Raw genomic sequence first — 15,249 nt, forward strand, 5'->3', positions numbered from 1 at the left:
TGGAAGCAAAACCAGTGCATTGGGTTTGATGTTTAAATGATTTTCTAGTAGAGTGAAGGCATCTGATCTAAAAAAAACAAAAAAAAAAAAAAACAGGTCCCATACATGTATAAGCTTCTCAGTCCTTTCTTTTACATTCTAAAATTTGGCTGCAATAATCCATCCATGTCTAATTCTTATTCATTAAAGTGATACTGACACTAAAAAAAATATTTTCAAAATATAATTCTACATTAAAAGTTACCCATAGGTCATACTGATCATTTTTCACTGATCGTTATGCTTTTGTAAGTAATTGTTACTTAAAGTTCCTAAACCTGACTGTTTTGCCAACCTGACTGTCCCTTCTCAACCTGTCAGTTAGAGTTTCTCATGCTAACTGACTTCTGCTGCACAAATATGGCAGCCCCCTCATAGAGGAACATGGGGGTAAGAAAGGTAATGTAAAAGCATAAGGTAAATACTTTTATGGCAAAATATAAATAGCATTCAAAGGCAATATTATATAAAAAAAAAGATTATTTTCTGGTGTCAGTATCTCTTTAAGCACTATCTCCAAATACTGACATCTAACCCTATGAACCATATACAGTTCCTGAGACTGCTCATATAATTGTCATTATACAACTGTATCCCAACTATTCCACTTGCATCAACTCTGCTCACTGACAATGAGGTGCACACAGGGTTATGATGCTCATTTAATAGGGATATATTCCTTAATTGTCAGGGACCCTTTATCATAATATTTTACCTTTTTTCTCTTTTTTGGGGAGTGCAGAGATACTAGATACTGAAAGGAGTCTTTTGCTCACTGAGCAGGACCTAGCGGGGTCAGATAGTTTGGGGGGAACAGAACAACAGCAGGATGTTGAGGCAGCTAGCTGGGTGACAGTTAGAAAATCTAAGGTGGGCAAAAGGAAAATGGAGGCTGATCCGGAGATTATACATCGCAACAAATTTGCCAGATTGTGTGAAGATGATGGGAGTATGAACTCTGGATTGGCAATTCTAGATGGGGCTGATCTCTCTAACAGCCGGGAGACCAGTTTCTCTAGTAGTGGTGGGGGGGGAGAGTAGAGTCAGGCCTAAGCAGATTGTGGTTGTAGGGGACTCAATTATTAGGAAAGTGGATAGGGTAATTTGTCGTCCGGATCGCTACAACCGAACAGTTTGCTGTCTACCTGGTGCCAGGGTTCGGCATGTGGTTGATCGGATAGACAAATTATTGGGTGGGGCTGGGCACGACCCAGCTGTCTTAGTGCATATCGGTACTAATGACAAAATAAATGGTAGATGGAAGACCTTAAAGAATGATTTCAGGGATCTAGGCTCTAAGATCAAGGAAAGGTCTTCCAATGTAATCTTTTCTGAAATTTTGCCTGTGCCACGTGCAAGTTTAGGAAAACAGCGGGAGCTTAGGGAGCTTAATGCGTGGCTAAAGTCTTGGTGCAGGAAGGAAGGGTTTGGGTTCATAGAGCACTGGGCTGACTTTTCGTTGGGGTACAACTTATACAGCCGTGACGGTTTGCACCTCAATGGAAGGGGGTCCGCGGTGCTAGGGAAAGAATGGCTAAGAGGTTGGAGGAGTGTTTAAACTAGGCAAGGGGGGGGTGGGTGAGAGAAAGGATTATGGGGAAGCTAGTGTAGACGGGGCAGTGGGGTTAGTAAGGGGTCATGGGGGAGGAGTGAGGGGGGCATACAGTTTACCAGCTAAGGAGGTCCCTCTGTTACAAGGAAAACAGAATAATACTAACTTAACGTATAATTCTTTACCAAGTAATGCACATTTCAAAAGTAAAAGTAATAACCTCCGCTGTATGCTGGCAAATGCACGGAGTTTGTCAGGTAAAATGGGAGACCTAGAATTAATTGCATGCTCTAAAAATTATGATATAATTGGTATCACTGAGACCTGGTGGGATGAAACATGTGACTGGATTGTGAATTTAAATGGTTACACCCTTTTTAGGAGGGACAGAGGGATTAAAAAGGGTGGAGGAGTGTGTTTGTATGTAAAGCCTGAATTAAAGTCATGCGCTAAAGAAATAAAAATAGCTAGCACTGGTGAGGGTGTAGAATCACTCTGGGTAGAGATTTCGACTGGGCAAAAGGTATCAAAAAGAATTATCATTGGTGTATGCTATAAACCACCTCGTATAAGTGTCGAGTATGAAGCCGAGCTACTCTTGCAGATACAAGCGGCTTCACAGCTGGGTCAAGTTGTTGCTATGGGTGACTTCAATTATCCAGACATTGACTGGGGTAATGGGGTTGCTAAGACAGAAAAAGCTAGTAGGTTTGTAAATATGCTGAATGACAACTTTTTATTCCAGCTCGTTCAAGAACCTACTAGGAATAACTCTCTTTTGGACCTTGTAATAACTAACAATACTGAACTCATCTCTAACATTTGTGTGGGTGAGCATTTAGGGAATAGTGATCATAACATGGTCTCCTTTGAGATTCTGTTGCAGAAGCAATTCTATAAGGGAGTAACTAAAACACTAAATTTCAGATGTGCAAACTTTGACAGTATAAGGGCATCTCTGCAACATATTAAGTGGGAAATGCTTTTCACAGGGTTAAACACAGAACAAAAATGGGAAGTCTTTAAAATGCTGCTTAATAAATATACTTGTCAGTATATTCCACTTGTAAGCAAGGAACGTCGTTGCAAAGCAAAACCTTTTTGGTTCAATAGAAGCGTTGGTGTTGAGGTGGGTAAGAAAAGACGTGCTTTTAAGGCTTTCAAGTTAGCTGGTACAGCCGAAACATTTATAAGGTACAAGGAGGCCAATAAATCATGCAAAGAAGCTATAAGGCAAGCTAAAATTGCTATAGAAAAGGATATTGCAGCAAGCAGTAAAAAAAATCCAAAATTATTTTTTAAATATGTCAATAGTAAAAAAATGAAGCAGGAAGGGGTGGGACCCTTACTATCAGAGGGGGGTCAGCTGGTTGATGAAAACAAAATAAAAGCGCAGATTCTGAACTCGTATTTTTCATCTGTGTACACAAATGAAGAACCAGTAAGTGAAGGTTTCCTTCTTAACACTCCCAATTCTAGTAATACAACTAATGATGCATGGTTCACACATGAAGAAATTCAAAAGAGACTTGAACATGTTAAGATTAACAAAGGTCCCTCTATTCAAAAAAGGATCCCGTTCTCAGCCTCAAAACTATAGGCCAGTTAGTCTGACGTCAGTATTAGGAAAGCTTTTCGAAGGGTTAATAAAGGATAAGATACTGGACTTCATAGCAAATCATAATACTATGAGTTTGTGCCAGCATGGTTTTATGCGTAATAGATCTTGCCAGACTAACTTAATTTCTTTTTACGAGAATGTAAGTAGAGACCTCGATTCTGGGATGGCAGTGGATGTGATTTACTTAGACTTTGCTAAAGCATTTGATACAGTGCCACACAAAAGGTTACTGGTTAAATTAAGGAATGTTGGCCTGGAATATAGTATTTGTACCTGGATAGAGAACTGGCTAAAAGATAGACTACAAAGAGTGGTGGTAAATGGAACATTTTCTAATTGGACCAGTGTTGTTAGTGGAGTACCGCAGGGCTCTGTACTAGGTCCCTTGCTTTTCAACTTGTTTATTAATGACCTGGAGGTGGGCATTGAAAGTACTGTTTCTATTTTTGCAGATGATACTAAATTGTGCAGAACTATAGGTTCCATGCAGGATGCTGCCACTTTGCAAAGTGATCTGTCTAAACTGGAAAACTGGGCAGCAAACTGGAAAATGAGGTTCAACGTTGATAAATGCAAGGTTATGCACTTTGGCAAAAATAATATAAATGCAAGTTATACACTAAATGGCAGTGTGTTGGGAGTTTCCTTAAATGAAAAGGATCTAGGGGTCTTTGTAGATAACACGTTGTCTAATTCTGGGCAGTGTCATTCTGTGGCTACTAAAGCAAATAAAGTTCTGTCTTGCATAAAAAAGGGCATTAACTCAAGGGATGAAAACATAATTATGCCTCTTAATAGGTCCTTGGTGAGGCCTCATCTGGAGTATGCAGTTCAGTTTTGGACTCCAGTCCTTAAGAGGGATATAAATGAGCTGGAGAGAGTGCAGAGACTAAGTGCAACTAAATTGGTTAGAGGGACGGAAGACTTAAATTATGAGGGTAGACTGTCAAGGTTGGGGTTGTTTTCTCTGGAAAAAAGGCGCTTGCGAGGGGACATGATTACACTTTACAAGTACATTAGAGGACATTATAGACAAATGGCAGGGGACCTTTTTACCCATAAAGTGGATCACCGTACCAGAGGCCACCCCTTTAGACTAGAAGAAAAGAACTTTCATTTGAAGCAACGTAGAGGGTTCTTCACAGTCAGGACAGTGAGGTTGTGGAATGCACTGCCGGGTGATGTTGTGATGGCTGATTCAGTTAATGCCTTTAAGAATGGCTTGGATGATTTTTTGGACAGACATAATATCCAAGGCTATTGTGATACTAAACTCTATAGTTAGTATAGGTATGGGTATATAGAATTTTAATTAAAAGTAGGGAGGGGTGTGTGTATGGATGATGGGTTTTCATTTGGAGGGGTTGAACTTGATGGACTTTGTCTTTTTTCAACCCAATTTAACTATGTAACTATGTAACTATGTAACTAGTCTAAGGCCCCTATGACCGGTGCTGTTCCTGCCTTGAGACATCACAGGTAGCACCAGGGTTAGACTAGGCCGGCGGGACACCGGGAAAACACCTGGTGGGCCCTTGGCTCTTGTGGGCCCCACCAGCCCAGATACACACCCAGATGCTTCTTCCTGCCGCAACTGCTTGCAGTGCAGTGGTGCAGCAGTTGGGGCCGAAGGGTGTTCCTGGGACAGCAGCCCCAGTGGGCCCTGGGCCCCCCAGTCTGAACCTGGGTAGCATTAACAAGGGTGGTAAAGAGTGCTCTCTATACTAATGAATACCACACCCCATGCACTATTCCAAGCACTGTAGGTAAGTGCAGAGGGCTGAAGGGTGGCTGCAGACTCAGAGGAGCCCACGTCTATATTCACTGTCATCAATGTCGGTCTGGGACACCAGGGGCCCACCCAAAAAACTTTAGACCAGGGGCCCACTCTCAGTACTATTATGCTTCCTCTCCTCACTCAACCTTTATTCTTCTAGTCTCTTTTCTTTACATACTATAATCTATTATTCCATCTATTTAGCCTCTTTGTTCTCATAGAAATAGGGAATGGCCATGTAATAGGCCAAATGGTTAGAACGCAGGAGGGCCCACTGACACCTGAGCCCATCGCGAGTCTTCCTGGTAGCCTGGTGGGCCAGTCCAACACTGACTGTCATTCTGCCAGCGGCAGTATTAGGGTCAAAGAGAGGTGGTGGATTTTATTTAAATGAATCACAAATTACACTATATTGTAGGAGCTCAGACTGTCACAAGAGAGATGTAACTGCCTGGATTAGTAATAGCACAAGAGCCACATTTTGGAATACTGAGTGTAAGCCAGGCACAGAACTACTGACTTCCCCTCACTTCTGTGCACCAACATTCAGCTCTGCTCTGCAGTCACCTGACAATAGAAGTTAATTTGGCTGTGGGCGTGTCTTTAGTTGGGGGGCGGTGCCAGCAGCCAGGTAATGTGGGAGTGCTACGAGGCAGCTGACTGGGACAAGATTAAAGTCCTGTAAAGCAGGTAAAGCCCAGGAGGACAGGAGAGGCGGAGATATTACAAAATAAGGAAGAAGGGCAGCAACTGGAACTCCAGGATTAAGGGCTAAAACAAGAGAAAAAGGTTCTGTTTTAGGAAAAGAAGAAGTCAATGTGTGAGCAGATCTACAATAAACTCCTGGTGTCTGGGGATTGACCAAGTGCAAGGAAACCGGCGCTGAGCTGACACTTTCGTTTACAGAGAGCGAACTGCTGCACATTGTCACCTGCATGCAAAGGTACGGGCAGCACCCTGATCCCTGGGTACAGTATTTGCTCCTCTTCTCTGCTCTCAATTGCTCACATCTTAAAAGCACTTGGGGGTTGTAGTTCAGCATTAACTGAACACAAAAGTCAGGTGCTTGTCATAAGTATACCATGATGGTGGTGCTATATAACTTGCTTCCCCTCCTCCTTAAAGGGAAAATATACTTTATAATAAGACAGCCAAAAGGTTCTATGGGGGATGCTGGGAGTTGTGGTGTAATTAATGGAGGATCAAAGACTGAATAATGTGCTATTAGCATGCAGCATTATGTAGTGTGCTGGGGCACATTACTGTGTAAGGGGTATGAAACACATTAGTAACCCACTGCTTGTTGAGCACAAATGCGATTCCTGCCCCTTTACTGTTAATTATACACAAGCAGTGGGTGTTGGGCATTGATCACCCAACACAAGGAGTAGTGTGCCACGCAGCAATCTCTTGGCACAGTTAGTAACACTTGCAGAGCTGTATCCTAAGCATTAGGGCAGAGACATACGGGAAGATTTGGGGAGATTTAGTCGCCCGGCGACTAATCGCCTCTCCTTCGGGCGACTAATCTCCACAAAAAGCCTTCCCGCTGGCTAGAATCTAAATCACCAGCAGGATGGCACGCGGAGAGCTTCGTTTTCCGAAGTTGTTGCCTGACGAGGAAACTTCGGGTGTCTTTGGAAAACGAATTGCTCTGAGTGATATCCTGTCGGAGATTTTGATTCTAGCCGGCGGGAAGGCTTTTCAGGGAGATTAGTCACCTTAAGAAGAGGCGATTAGTTGCCGGGCGACTAAATTTCCCCGAATCTTCCCTTGTGTCTCTGCCCTAAGACATCCTTCTGGAATTTATCCCTTCAAACAGGGCAAGAACAAGGGCTCAGGTTCCCATAATGGTTTTTAAGATTCAATAACTGCTGATTATGCTTTATTGTTAGGGAGAGGGACTGGATGTGTTTGCTACCCCATGTGATTGTGAGTTATGTGTTTGTGTGTGTGTGTTTATTCCTGCACCTTTTTCTATATAAGGATCATACAGTGGGAGTTTTGAACTTTAAGTTTCAGCTGGGAGATGTGACTGTTTAGTTTTGGTATATCAGGTGTTAGAAAAATATATATATATATATATATATATATATATATATATATATATATATATATATATATATATATATATATATATATATATATTCCTCCCTGTTATGTGTTATTTAAATATATTTCTCCTGCTTAGCACAGTTGCTCTAATACAACAGTAGTTTAAGGAACTCAGATGGCCTAATGTATCTGCTGATTTGGGGCCCTTGGACTTTAATATCAACTGTAGAACTGTTAGATACAGTGAGTTGGGCTGAATGGAGTATAAAGTCATTTATTCTGCTTTAAATGTCCCACCTATTTCCACCTGGAATCTACTTTCTTCAGGGAACTCTTGCAAGAGGAGGCAATATATATATACAATGACTTGGGGCCCCCTAAATATACTGGGTATGATGAAGCATCGCTGAGCTACAGTCAGTGTAACATGATTCTATGACTTTGAAGATTTTCATTCATCTAGTTCATGATATATCTAGTATAGAAACTCTACAGCGACTTGTAATATTCTCATATTTTACATCAGCAGGTACGTTATTTATTATAATATAATACTAATTATATATAATTTATTATATTACATAAGTTTCAGTGAGTTATATGACAAACATTACATTACAATGAGCACCAATGATAACTAATTACATCACTGATGGACATCACTAAGCAGCGTTTATAAGGATACAATTTACGGAATATTCATGACTCATGACATGGTGTATTACATATAAATTGTAAACCTCCCAACTGTCTCGTTTTCCATGGGACAGTCCTGATTTTGACATCTCAACCCGTAGTCCCTGGGTTGTTAGTTACTGAAATTTTCCGACTTTCTGTTTGATCTCCTGCTCTGAACAGCCAGAAAAAGAAACAACGTTTCTAACTTAATTGGCTTTTGGCAGAGAGCCCAGAATAGATACGTAGATACCTTTGTAAAAATATAAGATAAGCAGGGCTCTTGGGAGAAGTGCAATTCACCTTCATTAGAAAAACTGTATTAACACATAAAAACAACAGAAATGCGTTGAAATTTTCATAACCTGCCATATTATGTAAAATGGACATGGTAATTAGGGGATGTGGCCACAAAAAATGGGCATGGTCAAAAAATGTCGCCTCGCGACAAATCTTTTTGTCCCTCTTTCTATTTCCATAATGTTGGGAGGCATGGTTGTATGTGTGTGTATACCTTAAGGGTATTTAGTCATGTGTTCCCAACACACAGGATTGCATTAGCTAACAAAGCCCATTCTCTTTAGGTAAACCTTTGCCACCCACCATTGCCGGCCTTCCCCCCAGTCGGATCCCTTGTTTCTTTTTTTTGAATCAGGAGTGCATGAAACCATTACTAGATGCTGTGCCTCAGATAGGGAATAGTTAATTGCTATGATATTGTGTGTTTAATAGGAAACACTTTGTATTGTGTTATTGGTTTGCAGGGTGAGTGCATTTTTCAATGAGAAGCAATTCACGCTCATTACAACTAACGTGTGCTTAGTGTTTGCACAAATCTTTTGTTTGTTTTGTGTGTTGGTGAGATGCTGAGTTAAAATGTCAGAGGTGTGTGACACCCGTGTTTCTGCTGGATTGCACACCTTCAAAGCATGGCGGCAACAAATGGCATTTATTGGAAAGAGTGAGTTGTCATTAGGGATGCACCAAATCCACTATTTTGGATTCGGCCGAACCCCCGGATCCTTTGTGAAAGATCCGGCCGAATACCGAACCAAATCCGAACCCTAATTTGCATACGCAAATTCGGATTCGGTTCGGCCGAATCCTGCTGAAAAAGGCCGAATACTGGCCGAATCCCGAACCGCATCCTGGATTCGGTGCATCCCTAGTTGTCATTGGCACTTGGCAGGCCCTTCGCATCTGGTTGTTGTAGTTCAACAAGCAGCAAATGAGATATGCCTATTATACTGTGTGCTATAGCTTTAAATGAGCCAAGAATCTTGCTATTTGTAGCTGAACGAAATGTGTAATGTTTGGCAAAACGGCTAAGCAGTGGGAAAACGTGATAAAGTGATATTCTGAAAAAGTAGGTTTTATGTTGTTTTTTATGTTGTCATCCTTCACATCGGATCAGTGCTGCGACTTCATCCGACATTTCTATCTCTTACCTTATTTCCGTTGCATGCGATTTGTCGCAGTGCTTTGGATCGCGCCGAAAACGTCTGTGTAGTCGTACCCTTATACTCATATTCATGCCTCCTCTCTTCCTCTTAAAAGGCAGCAGCGGTGAAGTGCTTTATGGCTTTGATTCCATCTGTCTTGTTATAGCATTCTGTCAAGTGTATAGAAAGTGTTTACTGATCCCGTCTGAAACCCATTATAGCCAGTGGTCTATCTTTATGGCTGAATTGTTATCTACCTTTATAACAAACACTCACAGTAGTCATGAATCCAATATGAAACGCATTGATTTTCAGTACTGCATACAATAGAGCTGTTAACGATTAATTCAATAAGATAGGAAACGTAAACAGCGGAAGAGTAATTCATTTCTGGTGTTTTCACTGGAGTGGGTCGGGGGGGGGGCTGCATCGCTAGCAATTGCTCTCTCTGTGCTAGAAGAGATGAAATTCTGATTCAAAAAATTGAAATTTCAGCTCTTTAAGTTACCAGGAATGTTTTTTTGCCACCACTGCTGGGAACCTGCCGCCGTCTGAGGTGAGTTTCTCAACTCGACTCATGGCATCAATGCCCCTGAAACCACCGCAGTGCTGAAATTTGTAATTCTCTTTAAAAAGCTTTAATGTGCAGTAAAGGAAAAGGGGTGCTATTAGGATAAAACTGCACCAGCCCGGGATTCTTCCAGCGAGCACCACGGATCGCTCGTCTTCCCGCTTCTTCTTTCTATAAATTTCTCGGGGCAAACGCATGCGCAGCGGAATGAAATAGCCGACTTTTTTGTTAACGTTTTTCGCTCTACTGCGCATCGCCACCCTCGAGAAAATAGAAGAAGCAGGAAGACGATCGATCCGTGGTGCTCGCCGGAATCACCCTGGACCGGTGCAGTTTTCTGCTGTTAGGAGGTCAGTTAAGTAAATGCGATCACTTGGGGGTGCCTAACTTTTGGCACTCCAGAGTAAAAAAACCTTTCCTTCTCCTTTAAAAGGTCAGCTGGGATGATAGAGGGTATTGTTTCAATAGTGTATTGATCATACTTTAGCAACTGCATCACTAAGCAACCTAATAACAGGGGCCTTTTTTGTTCTCTTGCCACGTGGGGTTGCTTCACTGCATTCACCCCCACACAGCACTGCATGCGTTAAACAGTCTCAGTCATTCCTGTGGATTTGATTGCAGGAGGAATGTAGATATTGATTTAATATTTTTCTGCAGCCAACGCTGGTCTCCATTTTCACAGGTAAAACCCAACAGGAAAGATTAAAGATTCAAGTTCAATGAATTTATGCTGTACCATGTGGACTTACAGTTCCAGAGTATCTGTTGTAGGTGAGAATAAAAAAAGCCAAAAGCATGTTAGTCCATCACCTGCACCCATTGTAGAGAATTACCAATGGTCTCTGTTTGGCACCTAGTACCACCCAATGAAAATGCCAACACAAACTAGTAGCTATTGATATGCAAGTTACTGCTGGGGGCAAGGTGAATGAGCTGTTGGAAGTTTATCATTGTGGCCATGGAAATCTATATTTTGTATGGGTCAGTATTTCGGGGGGGGGGGGCACATTACTTGCTACAGTACTGTGCTCTGTGCTCCAGAGACAAAAGTGTGATAACAATTCTACCTAATGTCAATTACTACTAACCATAAATAGTATATACTTTACAGTGTTTATAGTGCCATCTTGATTAGCCGATTTTCTGCCAGGTGCATGCAGCTCCCAGGAACCCAGTGAGATAGATACCTTGCAATACAATTCTATGACAGGCTGTGAAAATTGATCCTGACATTGATCTTCTGCTTGACGTCCTGTTTGTTTAAGTGCAAAACGGAACACTCCAGATCACTAAAGGATTTAACAACCACCTGTCACTAGTGATATCCCAAGGGCCTTCCTTGCTGGTGCGTACTACGGACCAGCAAGACACTCATCTGATAAGACTTCAAAAGGGTCTCCATAAAGTAGAATCATTACTCACCACATAGGGGAAGTGGTCCAGGTGCACCGCCCTGAACCCTCCGCATAGGGAGCGGAAAACCGAAAATAAGTGTGGAGCAGGCACTCAAATGAAGGCAATCTTCCATCAAATAGTTGAAGCAAAGTAAAAAGATTTATAGTGTCTTCCGCCTTATGAGTTTAGTTTTATAAACACTTAATCATAGGCTCTCACAGGCACACATTCACACAATACTTACATACACACACTGATTCATACAAAGTGTACACATAGAAACATACAGCCAGGCACCCGGCTCCTGGTGATGAACTCAGTTGCTATAGACAGCCAGAAATCAAATCGACAGGCTGAATCAGTTGAGTAATGGAACATATTCACACATAATAATTACTAATAAATAGCAAACATTTTAAGGGCTCTTACAGACGAGTGTTTGAAGCTGCGCTTCCCTGCGTTCCGTTTTTATGCGTTCAGCATCAGGGGAGCGCAGGAGTAGACGCATTTAGTTTTTTTCAATGGAGCTGTACTCACACAGGCGCATATAGGCGCTGAACGCAGGTTGAGACGCAACGTGCTGCACCTACATGCGCCTGTGTGAGTACAGCCCCATTGAAAAAAACTGAATGCGTCTACTCCTGCGCTCCCCTGCGTCTGAACGCATAAAAACGGAACACAGGGGAGCGCAACTTCAAACACTCGACTGTAAGAGCCCTAAGCCAATTGAGGTAAAAAGTGCTTTATTCACTTATCCTATCTTTTGATTGCACAGCAGTTTCAATTAAGGCATCCATCTCACCAAGGCTGTATTTTGATCTGATGCTGCTCTAGGCACCAGACCTTTTGTACCCATTGGCACATGCACAGTGCGGTGGGCATAAGCAACATCTCAATTTAACATGCCTGTGCATGATGTCCCTTCCATTTGCAACCTGCACCAGGTATCCCCACCTTTGCCAGAGGATTTCATGGGAAAGTATCCGGTAGCAGGTGAACAGTTTACAAAAAAGCTTTATTTACCATATAGGTCTCTGAGGGCCGCCCCCTAAAGCTGGTGCCCTAGGCCCTCAAGTGCGTATATACTAAACACGGCCCTGCATCTCACTACTATTATATATATATTTATACAGATAAATATTAGGGATGCACCGAATCCAGGATTCGGTTTTCGAAATCCTTCTGCCCAGCTGAACCGAATCCTAATTTGCCGAATCCTAATTTGTCACAAAACAAGGAAATAAAAAATGTTTTCCCCTTCCCACCCCTAATTAGTATATGCAAATTAGGGTTCAGTTTAGTATTCGGCCGAATCTTTCGCAAAGGATTCGGGGTTCGGCCAAATCCAAAATAGTGGATTCGGTGCATCCCTAATAAATATACATATGTGCTGCTTAGGCACTCGCTCAGCTCTTTCTGAGTGTTTCATATATAGGATCACTCTGGGGAATTCCTGCCTCTTCCTCCCTTTACTTGATTGGCAGTCGCCATTGGCATTCTCCAGTCATTTTGTCCACAGACACTCTAAGACTGCTCCTTTCTCTCGCCTCTGTAAAGTATTAATATCAAGCTTACAGCCTTATAGTTCTTTTTAGAACTTTGCTTCCGTTTGGTGCCCTACATCCAGTGCTGAAAATTGGACCCTGTTAGTTTGTGGAATATAAGCCTCCCCAAGCCTTCATTATCCAATCCACTCATGCCTGCGAACCCTAGAAACATTTCAAAGTTGCTGATATGTTGGATGTCTCAAAACTTGTATGCATATAACCCATATCTCTTTAGGGATACTTTAGGAAGAGGCCCAGGTGCACCAACCTGAGCCCTCAGCATGGGGAGCGGAAAAACCAAAAATTCTTTGCACTTGCACACAGTTTACAAAAATGGACACTTTTAGTGTTCACAAATGGCATTGCATGCTATTTAACAGACATCCACAATGACATTAGAATGTTATGTTGCAATATGGGTACAATATTCCCATTCTACTATACTATAACTATACTGATTTCATTGCCAGGTAAGATCGGTTGCAGCAAGAGAGCATGTAGAATAAAGGGTGTGGAGACTAGAAATGAGGAGCAGTAGAAAATGAAGGGCCAGTGGCTGGGGCAATCTGAAGAAGAGATAAGGAGGAGAAGCAGTCCCACAGAAAAATGGGCCCTTGTATGGGTCCAAGACAATAGCTGGAAAAGCCAGTTGGCCAACAAGCTAATTTATGTATTCTTACAAAACAACTAGGCTTAACATAATTACTGCACTTATGACACATTGGCTTGTGTGCAGGCCCGGACTGGCAATCTGTGGGTTCTGGCAAATGCCAGAGGGGCTGCTATAAGGTCCCATAGAAAGTCAGTATTTAGTGGGCTGGTGGGGGCTGTTTGGGCCTCAATGTGGGCTGATTGGGCCTCTGTGTACCTGAAATGCCAGGGACTATTTTAATTCTCAGTCCAGACCTGCTTGTGTGTGAAAGGCTCACAGTTGTGCTGTGTTTTATTTTACCTGTCATAATGGAACTGGCAGAATATAAAATGCTTTGCACAAGGAACCTTTTATAAGTATATTCTCAGATTTACTTGGACCACATGACACATTCAAATGATATACAGTATTGCAGGGTGGAAATGATTTGAATACAGAAAGGCTACTCTTTTTGGAAAACAGTGCTAAAATAGCACAGCTACAGTAATTTACCTTTAATACAATAATGCCATAGTATTCTTTCTTTTTTGTAATTTTACTCAATAAAGCCATAAATGTATGATTTATTTAATGTAATTACTGAAAGGTAATTTAATATGCTTGGCAGAGTCATAGTCCTTTCCTTTCATTTATGTGTTATACATACGAATCATGCTGTATTAATGGAAAACCAGAAAGCTGCAACTATGGACACCCTGTTCTCTACCCACAATGCAGCATTTTCCCATAAACCTCAATTGTAGCTTCGAGGTGGTAACGAGACAGATGTGCAGTAATTGTGCCTGGATGTCAAAATTACTTTTGAGCCTGACTCTGAGTCCACCTTCAAGTTTGCAATAGCTTCAGGGTTTCTCTGCATCAATTTGTATAGGTATGTGCATATTTTTGTGCACAATTTGCAGGAGGGGTGGGAGTAGGTTTTTTTTAATAAGGGGTTTGTTTCTCCTTTAATGTTGTCAATGTCTGGCACAATTATACACAGGGTAAATCTCTTTTAAGCATTCTACCCGTGTGCTGGAGTTTTTTCAATACATTCTTCGTATGATGGAGGTGTCCTCCTAAACTCTGCAGCATTGTGATCTATTTACAAAGGAGAGGCTAGGTGTGCGTATGTGTATCTTTAAGTTAGTTTCATTAAAGTCATTGGCATGATTGGTCTGGACATTTATAGCCTGCTATAAACAGGCAATGACTCTAAGCTGGCTAAGCAGGTCTTTCTCCACGTTTAATCCTTTTTCTGCCAATGACATAGGTGCTATGATTTTGGCTGGGTCCAACACAGTAAAACCTCAATTTTACATTCCCTGATTTTATGTTTAACCACTTCCTTTTTGTGGTCCCTCCAATTTATAATGTTTATCAATGGGTGTTTTTCTCTGAGTTTAAAGGCCTTTCCACAAATCCAGGCCTGCCTATATTGTTTTATTATCACAGAGGAGAAGGAAGTCATTGTTAAACATTAGAATTATCTGCTTAACATGAACTCTATGGGAGATGGCCAGAGATCTTATATCTGTACTGATAGTGAGATGCCTCTCTTTATATCTAATGCATTTAACGATTTATTCCTAATAATCTGGGAATTAGCTCTGGAAATTAACAGTCTGGACTACATACATTTGGAACCCTTTTATTTAACACTGGGCTTAAGATCCAGCACCAAAAGGCAGTGATAAAGTACAATAGAACCCCAATTTTATGTTTCCAGCTTCAAAACAGCATCAATTTGAGAAAAACATAAAATTTGAGTATAATTAGGGTTTTATATTTATAGTGCAGGGATCCCCAACCTTTTGAACCCGTGAGCAACATTCAGAAGTAAAAGGGGTTGGGAAGCAACACTAGCATGAAAAATGTTCCTGGGGTGCCAAATAAGTGCTGTGATTGGCCATTTGATAGTCCCCCTATGTGGATTATCAA

At 41.6% G+C, this 15,249-nt stretch overlaps 1 protein-coding gene across 2 annotated transcripts in view; it reads left to right on the forward strand.

The window, feature by feature from the left end:
* Positions 1–5,698: 5,698 nt before the first annotated feature.
* Positions 5,699–15,249, forward strand: part of tmem184a.S (transmembrane protein 184A S homeolog) — a 43,775-nt gene continuing 34,224 nt past the window's right edge. The window contains 1 exon segment of one of the 2 annotated variants that reach the window (NM_001094773.1): positions 5,699–5,932. The gene's annotated coding sequence lies outside the window, so the exon portion shown is untranslated. 2 annotated transcript variants of the gene reach the window in all.

This window comes from Xenopus laevis, chromosome 9_10S, assembly GCF_017654675.1.
Source record: "Xenopus laevis strain J_2021 chromosome 9_10S, Xenopus_laevis_v10.1, whole genome shotgun sequence".
In the NCBI taxonomy this organism is placed as follows: domain Eukaryota; kingdom Metazoa; phylum Chordata; class Amphibia; order Anura; family Pipidae; genus Xenopus; species Xenopus laevis.